Below are 10,197 nucleotides of genomic sequence, written 5' to 3'. Positions count from 1 at the left end.
TAAGGGAAAAAAGTATCTGCAGTAAATATAGACAAAAAACACGATATGTTGTAACAGCATGCAATTCTACAGCACGGATAGCAATTTGTATCTCTTAGAAGAAATAAATCACAATTCATTCTTTATACTTATGTAAGAGTAAAGTTTTGTCTTCTCCTGTTAATCCCTAAAAATGTTTAGTCCCCTAGCCTGTCAAAGATGGCATGAGAGAAAATAGATAGGAATCAAAAACATTACAGTATCATTATTTCAGAGTATTCAAATACTCACATGTCCATCTTAGTTTGAACTGTAGTCACGCGACGAGTCAGTTGGGGAATGGCCAAAAGAGAGTAATCCAAAACTTACTTGAGGACTTTATATTTACTCAAGAGCCATCGAGCAGATCATCCCTCTAACCATCCCTCTGATCATCCCTTAGTAAATCAACTAAATCACAGTATGAGTATTTACGATAAAATTATTGTTGCTGGAAATACCACATATGTAGTAATGCCTATTGTTGCATATTCCAATGTATTACAGACTTGTATAATAAAAGGTTAATCTTATTTCATTATTTTCTGTTTCAATGTCTAACTTGGTGGACATGAGCCAGAAGATAAGACTATTCCCAACAAATGAATACTAAGTGTAGCATCAGTGCATACAGTTGCTTCACATTAAATAACATAACAATTGACTTAAAAACAGAAAACTGAGGGACGAAATCATTAAAAAGTTGCACCACTTGAGCACAGTATTTCAGTGAAAATCCTGCGTCTTGCACCATGTCCAGACACGATACGATAAAGCCACAAGTGATACAACAATTGTAGTGAGCAGAATAGCATCTCAGAATGCAAAACACATCAAACCTTGAAGTGAATGGGCTACAACAGCAGAAGACCATGTCGGGTTCCACTTCTGTTAGCCAAGAACAGGAAACTGAGGCTGGGCACATGCTCACCAAAACTGGACAGTTAAAAACTGGAAAAACATAGTCTGGTCTGATGATTCTCGATTTCTACTGAGGTACACAGAAGATATCCCTAATGCAGCCTCAGCTTTCTGTTCTTGGCTGACAGAAGTGGAACCTGACGTGATCTTCTGCTGTTGTAGCCCATTCACCTCAAGGTTCACATGTTGTGTATTCTGAGATGCTATTCTGCTCATTACAATTGTACAGAGGGGTTATCTGAGTTACTGTAGCCTTTCTGTCAGCTCGAAGGAGTCTGGCCATTCTCCATTGACCTCTCTTATCAAAAAGGCATTCCATCTGCAGAACTGCCGCTCACTGGATGTTTTTTGTTTTTGGCACCATTCTGAGTAAACTCTAGAGACTGTAGTACATGAAAATCCCAGGAGATCAGCAGTTACAGAAATACTCAAACCGGTGCCATGGTCGAAATCACTGAGAGTATCAGCATGCTTTTATGCATTGCACCGCTGCCACACAATTGGCTGATTAGATAATCGCATGATTATGTAGGTGTACAGGTGTACCTAATAAAGTGGTCTGTGAGTGTATATTATGCACTTTCTTTCTCTGAAAACTTCTGCGGACCTCCTAGCACACCTTTGCGGTCCCCTGAAGGTCCTCAGAGCCCAGTATAAAAAACACCTGGGCAAGTGAACAGATGGAATATTATGAGATAAACTGTGCAAGTTAAGGTGTCAGAGTGCCGGTGAGTGGAAAAAAGAGTATGTGCAATAAATATAGACAAAGTAAACACTATCATAGCATATACAGTATGTTACAGTCAGTGTTGGGTAACGTTACTTTTAAAAGTAACTCATTAGAATATTGCCTTACTCCTTAAAAAAGTAACTTAATTAATTAAAAAGTAATTTTTTTTATGTAAAGCGTTACTTAACTTTTGCGTTTCTTTTTTCTCAGTCACTTTCTCTTCTGCTATGCTATGCATTCCATACAAATAAGCCATGTATTGCATACAAGAGACATTACAGGTCATGCTAGCTACTGTACAACACGCATGTCAAAACAACATAGTAAACAAACAGATATTTAGAAAGTAGGTCTTCACATCATATTTATAATAAAGGATAATATATAACATTATATATATACATATATATAATACAATACCATTATTTTCGCAGTATTGAAATACTCACATGTCCAGTTCAGTTTGAGCTGTAGCTACGCGAAGGGACAGTTGGGAAATGGTCAAAACTGGGTTCTCCAAAACTTACTGAAGGAATTTATATTTACCCAAGAGACATTGAACATAACAGCACTAACCATTAACTAGCATTGATCAATAATCCTTCATGATCAGGGCTACTCAACTTTGGAAAGGTCAGGGGCCCAAAGCAGGATCCCTTTGACCTCAAGGGAAAACTTGTGATTTTTAATAGTAATTCTAAATATATTAATGAGGTGAGTAGATTATGTGTGGAATGCATTGTTACCAAACTCTTATGTCATAGTATGTGTAATTGTGTCATGATAAAGTTATTTTATAGTAACATCAGTTGAACTATATACTAATGGGTGTATATTTTTTTATGCAGTCTGCATTGTGACATAATTGTTGTGTCCCAGTGATTAAAACTATCACGCTTAAATGCAGATCCAAAACTGGACAGAAATATGTAGATGTTGTGATTGGGTTTTGTGGTTGTCTAACTGCAAAAAGAGTTATCTGACAAGTTCTTTTTGATAATCAAACCTGCATACATCGTTTTGTACTTCAGAAACAATTTAATAAAGCAAAAGCCACTCAAGGTTGCATTTCTCCACAAGTTAGGGGTGTTCTTGTACCTAAACCCCCCTTAACTGTGGCAAATAACTGAAATGCATGGCCTTGAGTGGCTTATTTATTGATTTATTTATTTTATATAAAAAGGCGGCAACAGCAATATGATAAATAAAACACAAATGTTCAAAAAATAGTTACATATAATAATATAAATCATAGAAATACAAAGTTATTTCATAAAGTAATTTATTTCAGTTTAAATTCAGTTTAGTCTAACTGTAGTGAGTTTACAGTTACATCAGCAACATTATACTGTAGAAGTGTGGTCACAGATGTTTGTTTATCGACATTCTACAATGGGTTTGAATGAGACTCATCCAAGCAGAATTTAAAATTGAAACTATCTGTTTTTTAAACATCTATTTTTACAGAGCAATAAGAAATTATGTAGTTTACAGACATAGAGTTTACAGTCGAAATGTTAATTACCTTTGACCCTAGCCCTGTTGCTCAGTGAAACGTACAAAGCTAATAATGTTGTGACCTGTCTGATAATGAAATGAGTACTTATGAATGAGTGAACGCATCCTCTTCATTTCCTCAACTACTCTTGTTGATGATATGACTCAATTAAGGTCATATCTCTTGTTTTTCAATCAGGCATAGACACACGGCAATGGACTGAATACAGCATTCACAGCCATCCACTGTTCTGTCCTAAGATACTTGAAGTAATAATTAGGAGTGATTGCATATACAAACACAAATGCACAGATATGGTTTCCAGATATAATGAAGCTGTTGCTTCAAGTGTTGCATGGTTGCCAGATTAAGATATAGGCTATATTTGGGGGAAATTGAATTTCTAAACACTCCCTCCTTTCAGGTACCTGAATAATTGTGTAATGCATAAACTACAATTCATAATTGCTCTATTAAATGTGAATTATTTCCAATAAAAATGAGGTTTTCTGAATAATGTTAACTGCGCCATACGAAATAGCAAAATGCAATAACTCTGGTCAGAGGCTCCTGACTGGCCATCAGGAGCACCAGGCATTTTCCCGGTGGGCCGCTGGGTAATTTGGGCTGGCCCGTTGCTGCGTAAGTACCGGCCCGTCCTACAGGCGATATAGGCGGCCGCACTGAGCACCAACATGCCCGTGCAGACCCCTTTACAAAGTGAATATTCAAAATATTATGTACGGTAAAGCCAACACAATGGTTTTTATTTTTAAAAATTTAATTGATTTTTATTTTGAAAATACTTACATACCGTAGTGTATTTCTGTGTATGTGCATTAATTCCGTACCTTGCGTGGACTTTGTTATTTGACATACAAATCATAGTAATGGTGACAACCAAAGACATCATATTAAGTATAAGATGAGCTCTGAATAATCACAGAATAACAAATAACTGCAAGTTACAACAAATACAATAACAGCAGTATATTTACAATCTGCAAACAGTAAAGCTATGAGCAGTACATAGTCATTTGGATCATTAATTCATACCGCAGGGAGCTGAAGTGCGGCTTGCTGAATAATGCTCACGCCTGATAAAAATGCAGAAAATAAGTCATGAAAAATATTACTTTGTGGCTATTTGAGTCTTTGAGGCTTACTTTGTTTAAAGGATAGCAGAAACAGTGCTTGTCAAAGTATTGGGCTTTTCAGTTTTTCTCAAGAATAATCTGGTGAAGGAATTAAAATACTGCTGATTTTTTGCAGATGAATTGCTCTTATTTTCACTCTGTGTGAGTTTGTTTCTTTATATCTGCAAAGTTTTACACTTTATCTGCAAAGTTCTACACTTTATTTATATTTATATATGTACATATTCTGGCCAACTTTTTCATTTTTTTTATTTTTTTTATAAACTTTTACACAAAGTTATGTGAGTAATTGACATGAAATTTTAAGCATTGTCATCAGTGTCCTGCTGTGTGACACTTTCTTCATCTAACTATTTAAACAACATTTTATGATCTTGTATAGCTAGATATCCTCTCTATCCCCCTCCACCACATCCTACTACTTCTCTGACTGCTGATGACTTTGCCACTTGTTTTACTGACAAGGTAGTGAGCATCAGCAGCCAGTTCTCTACACCTAACACCCACAACTACTCTCTTCCAACATCCCATCCTCTGTTTTCTTTCTAAGTGCTTCTTTCTAACCGCCCTACCAACTGTCCACTTGACCATATCCACTCCCATCTTATGCAAGCTGCCTCTCCATCGATCTTACCCACACTCACACACATTATCAACGCATCTCTCACAACTGGAAACTTTGCCAATACATTCAAGAAGGCTCGAGTAACCCCACTGCTTTAAAAACCAACACATAACCCCACAGTAGTCGACAACTACAGACTGGTCTCTCTCTCCTACCCTTCCTGTTTAAAACTCTTGAGAGAGTCGTTTTCAACCAGTTGTCTACTTTTCTCTCACAGAACAACCTACTCGACAGACATCAGTCTGGCTTCAAAAAAGGACACTCAACAATGACTGCCCTCTTGTCAGTAGCTGAAAACCTGCGATTGGCGAGAGCTAACTCCAAATCATCTGTCCTCATCCTCCTTGACTTGTCTGCTGCCTTCGACACAGTGAACCACAAGATCCTCCTGTCCACCCTCTCTGATCTGGGCATCACAGGAACTGCGCTTGGATGATTTGAGTCATATCTCACAGGCAGATCGTTCAAGGTCTCCTGGAAAGGAGAGGTGTCCAAGACACACAGCTGACCACTGGGGTTCCTCAAGGATCAGTGCTTGGACCCCTCCTCTTCTCGATGTACACAACATCACTCGGATCGGACACTGAGACACATTGCTTTACCTACCACTGCTATGCAGATGATACGCAGCTCTACCTGTTGTTCCAGCCTGATGACCCTACTGTCTCAGTTCGGATCTCTGCCTGCCTCTCGGACATTTTGGCCTGGATGAAGGAACGACACCATCAACTCAACCTTACCAAGACAGAACTCCTCGTGATTCCAGCCAACCCATCTGTTGACCACAACCTCAAGTCAAGTCATTTTTATTTGTATAGTGCCTTTCACAGCACACATCGTTTCAAAGCAGCTTTACAGAAGATCAGGCATTAACAGAAGATAAAACTGTAATATCAGAATCAGAATCAGCTTTATTGCCAAGTATGCTTACACATACAAGGAATTTCTCTTGGTGACAGGAGCTTCCAGTGTACAACAATACAAAAACAATACAAAACAGCAGCAAGACATAGATAATAATAAAAAATAAAAAATAATTATACACATACGTACATACACACACAGACACACATGAACAAATCTAATACAAATCTGTTATCTGTTATGTACACTGCAAATGTATTTATTTATTTTTTTAAGAGGAATGAAATAGCAGAAGAGGTTGGATGTGTTGGATAAATATAAAAAAGTCTAAACTGTGTATTGCACATAGTTATTGCTCAATGGGGCAATTTAACTGTTCATGAGATGGATAGCCTGAGGGAAAAAACTGATCCTGTGCCTGACGGTTCTGGTGCTCAGAGCTTTGAAGCGTCGGCCAGAAGGCAACAGTTCAAAAAGGTAATGGACAGGGTGAGTGGGGTCAAGAGTGATTTTTCCAGCCTTTTTCCTCACTCTGGAAGTGTATAGTCCTTGAAGGGGGGGCAGGGGGCATCCAATAATCCTCTCAGTAGTCCAAACTGTTCTTTGTAGTCTTCTGATGTCTGATTTCATAGGTGAACCAAACCAGGCAGTTATTGAAGTGCAGAGGACAGACTCAATGACTGCAGAGTAGAACTGTATCAGCAGCGCCTGTGGCAGGTTGAACTTCCTCAGCTGGCGAAGGGAGTACAACTTCTGCTGGGCCTTTTTCACAAGTCAATGTGAAAAAGGCCCAGCTGAGTCAATGTGTGTCTCCCACTTCAGGTCCTGTGAGATTGTAGTGCCCAGGAACCTGAATGGCTCCACTGCTGCCACAGTGCTGTTTAGAATGGTGAGGGGGGTCAGTGTTGGGGTGTTCCTCCTAAAGTCCACAATCATCTCCACCATTTTGAGCGTGTTCAGCTCAAGGTTGTTTTGACTGCACCAGACAGCCAGCTGTTCAACCTCCCTTCAATGTGCAGACTCATCGTCATCTTGGATGAGGCCGATGACAGTGGTGTCATCTGCAAACTTCAGGAGCTTGACAGAGGGGTCCTTGGCGATGCAGTCATTGGTGTAGAGGGAGAAGAGTAGTGGGGAGAGCACACATCCATGGGGGGCACCAGTGCTGATTGTACAGGTGCTGGAAGTGAGTTTCCCCTGTCTCACAAGCTGCTGCCTGTCCATCAGAAAGCTGGTAATCCACTGACAGATAGACATGGGGACAGACAGTTGGTGTAATTTATTCTGGAGTATAGCTGGGATGATGGTGTTGAAAGCCAAACTGAAATCCACAAAAAGGATCCTTGCATATGTCCCTGGTCTGTCCAGATGTAGCAATCCCATGTTGACTGCATCATCCACAGACCTGTTTGCTCGATAAGCAAATTGAAGGGGATCTAGAAAGGGTCCAGTGATGTTCTTCAGGTGGGCCAACACCAGTCTCTCAAATGATTTCATGGCCACAGACATCAGGGCGACAGGTCTGTAGTCATTAAGTCCTGTGATTTTTGGTTTCTTTGGGACAGGAATAATGATTGAGCGTTTGGAGCAGCATGGGACTTCATACTGCTCCAGTGATCTATTGAAAATCTGTGTGAAGATGGGGGCCAGCTGGTTAGCACAGGATCGAATACAAGCTGGTGAGACGCCATCTGGGCCTGATGATTTCCTCATCTTTTGTTTCCGAAAGACCTGGCTCACATCATCTTCACAGATCTTAAGTGCAGGTTGAGTAGCAGGAGGGGGGAGGAGGGGGGTTGCAGGAGGTGTTGGTGTTTGTGTGAAGTGAAGGTCAGAGTGGGTGTGGGGTGTGAGATTGGGCCTTTCAAATCTGCAGTAGAACACATTCAGGTCATCAGCCAGTTGTTGGTCCACCACAGGGTTGGGGTAGGAGTCCTTTAATTTGTGAGTTGTTTCATGCCACTCCACACTGATGCAGGGTCATTAGCTGAAAACTTGTTTTTCAGCTTCTCAGAGTACCTACTTTTAGCCACTCTGATTTCCTTGTTCAGTGTGCTCCTGGCCTGATTGTACAAGACTTTATCCCCACCCCTGTAAGCATCCTCTTTGGCCTGACAAAGCTGCCTGAGCTCTGCTGCAAACCATGGTTTGTCATTGTTGAACTTTAAATAAGTCCTAGTAGGAATGCACATATCCTCACAAAAACTGATGTATGATGTAACAGTATCTGTGAGCTCGTCCAGATTGGTGTCTGCAGCCTCAAAAACACTCCAATCAGTGCAATCTAGTTCCTGCTCTGCTTCATTGGTCCATCTCTTTATAGTCCTTACTACTGGCTTGGTTGATTTTCATTTCTCCGTGTAGGTTGGAAGAAGATGAACCAGACAGTGATCAAAGAGTCCCAAAGCTGCTCTAGGGACAGAGCGATATGCATCCTTTATTGTTGTGTAGCAATGATCCAGTATGTTCCTGTCTCTGGTGGGGCATGTAATGTGCTGTTTATATTTGGGCAGTTCACGTGTGATATTTGCTTTGTTAAAATCCCCAAGAATAACAGTTATCTGGGTATTGTTGTTCTGTGTCTGTGATTTGATCAGTCAGCTGTTGCAGCGCTGTGTTCACACACGCGTTTGGCGCGATATACACACTCACCAAAATAAACGAGGAAAACTCCCGTGGCGAGTAGAACGGCTTACAGTTAATAAAGAGCACTTCCAAATTAGGACAGCACATCCTATTTAAGATTGTTACATCTGTACACCAACATTCATTGATGTAAATGCATGTACCACCACCTCTTATTTTCCCCGTTAACTCCACGATGCAATCCGCTCTGAACAGCTGAAAGCCCGGAAGATGTAACGCGCTGTCCGGAATGGCTTTACTCAGCCAGGTTTCTGTGAAGCAAAGGCAGCAGAGTTTGAAAAGTCCTTGTTTGTGCGGGTGAGGAGATGTAGTTCGTCTGTTTTTTTAGGAAGAGAGTGGAGATTCACCAGATGAATACATGGCAGTGCTGTTCGAAAGCCACGCCGACGGAGCCTGACCAGCACGCCTGCTCATCTCCCTCGCCTGCGTCTCATAGCGCGTTTAAACAACACAGCCGTGCCTCTGACTAAAATGTCCAGCAAAACATCTGAATATTCAAAAACCGGGAAAAGGTTGTCTGGTATATGCTGCTGAATGTTCAGCAGTTCGTCCCTGGTAAAACTGACTGGAAAAATATTAGATTAATATCTATAATGTCTTAAAGTCATAATTGTGTAGTTTGACAAAATATGATTGTGAATTGTTTAAAAATAAGTAATTAAATAATAATTGTTTTTATAACCCCAGTGAGCAAGCCAAAGCCGACTCTCCTCACTATTCATCTAGGTTCAACTACAATAACACCAAACAGAACAACCTGGGAGTGGTGGTAGATGACCAGCTTAATTTCTCTGAACACTTCTCATCAACCACCTGGTCTTGCAGGTTCATGCTTTACAACATCAGGAAAATCAGACCTTTCCTGTCTGTATATGATACACAGCTCCTGGTCCAAGCTCTGGTCATTTCAAGACTGGACTACTGCAATGCTCTTTTGGCTTGTCTTCCAGCTAACATAATTAAGCCACTGCAGATGGTCCAGAATGCAGCAGCGTGTCTAGTCTTCAATCAGCCAAAAAGGGCTCATGTCACCCCACTCTTGATTTCACTCTACTGGCTACCTGTAGCTGCCCACATCAAATTCAAGGCTTTGACTCTGGCTTTCAGGACAGCCAATGAAACCACACCCTCTTACTTCAATTCACTTCTTCAGGTCTAAGCTCCAACTCGCTCTCTGCAGTCTATGAATGGACCTGGTGGCCCCATTACAAAGAGACTCAAAGTCTATTTCATGATTGTTTACTTTCTCTGCTCCTCTGTGGTGGAATGAACTTCCAACCTCCACATGATAAGCTGTTACCTTCTCAACATTCAAGAACCAGCTGAAAACACATATTTTCCGCAAGCACTTAACCAACCCACACTAACTGCACTTACTACTGCACTTAACCTGCACTTAATGTACAAAAATCCTTGTCTGTGTCTTTCTTCTGTGCTAACATATTTACTACTCTAGCCACTGTGAAAACTTGGCAGTCCTATACTGCAGATTTGTTAAACTCTGTATGACTAATTGCTTGCTATGTGTCTCATTTGTAAGTCGCTTTGAATAAAAGCCTCTGCTAAATGACTAAATGTAAATTTAAATGTACATATAGGATACATTATTATTATACTTGTCGTTTTCACAGCTTCATATTAACTAAGACAATAGTTTATTTGCACTTCTAGAAAAAAGTTGAAAGGTGATTAAGATCTTTAACAAATTTGAAGAAATGCTGACTTGTCACAGCACCTA

The sequence above is a fragment of the Myxocyprinus asiaticus genome, chromosome 45 (genome assembly GCF_019703515.2).
Source record: "Myxocyprinus asiaticus isolate MX2 ecotype Aquarium Trade chromosome 45, UBuf_Myxa_2, whole genome shotgun sequence".
Classification (NCBI taxonomy): domain Eukaryota; kingdom Metazoa; phylum Chordata; class Actinopteri; order Cypriniformes; family Catostomidae; genus Myxocyprinus; species Myxocyprinus asiaticus.
This window is presented reverse-complemented; position numbering follows the sequence as displayed.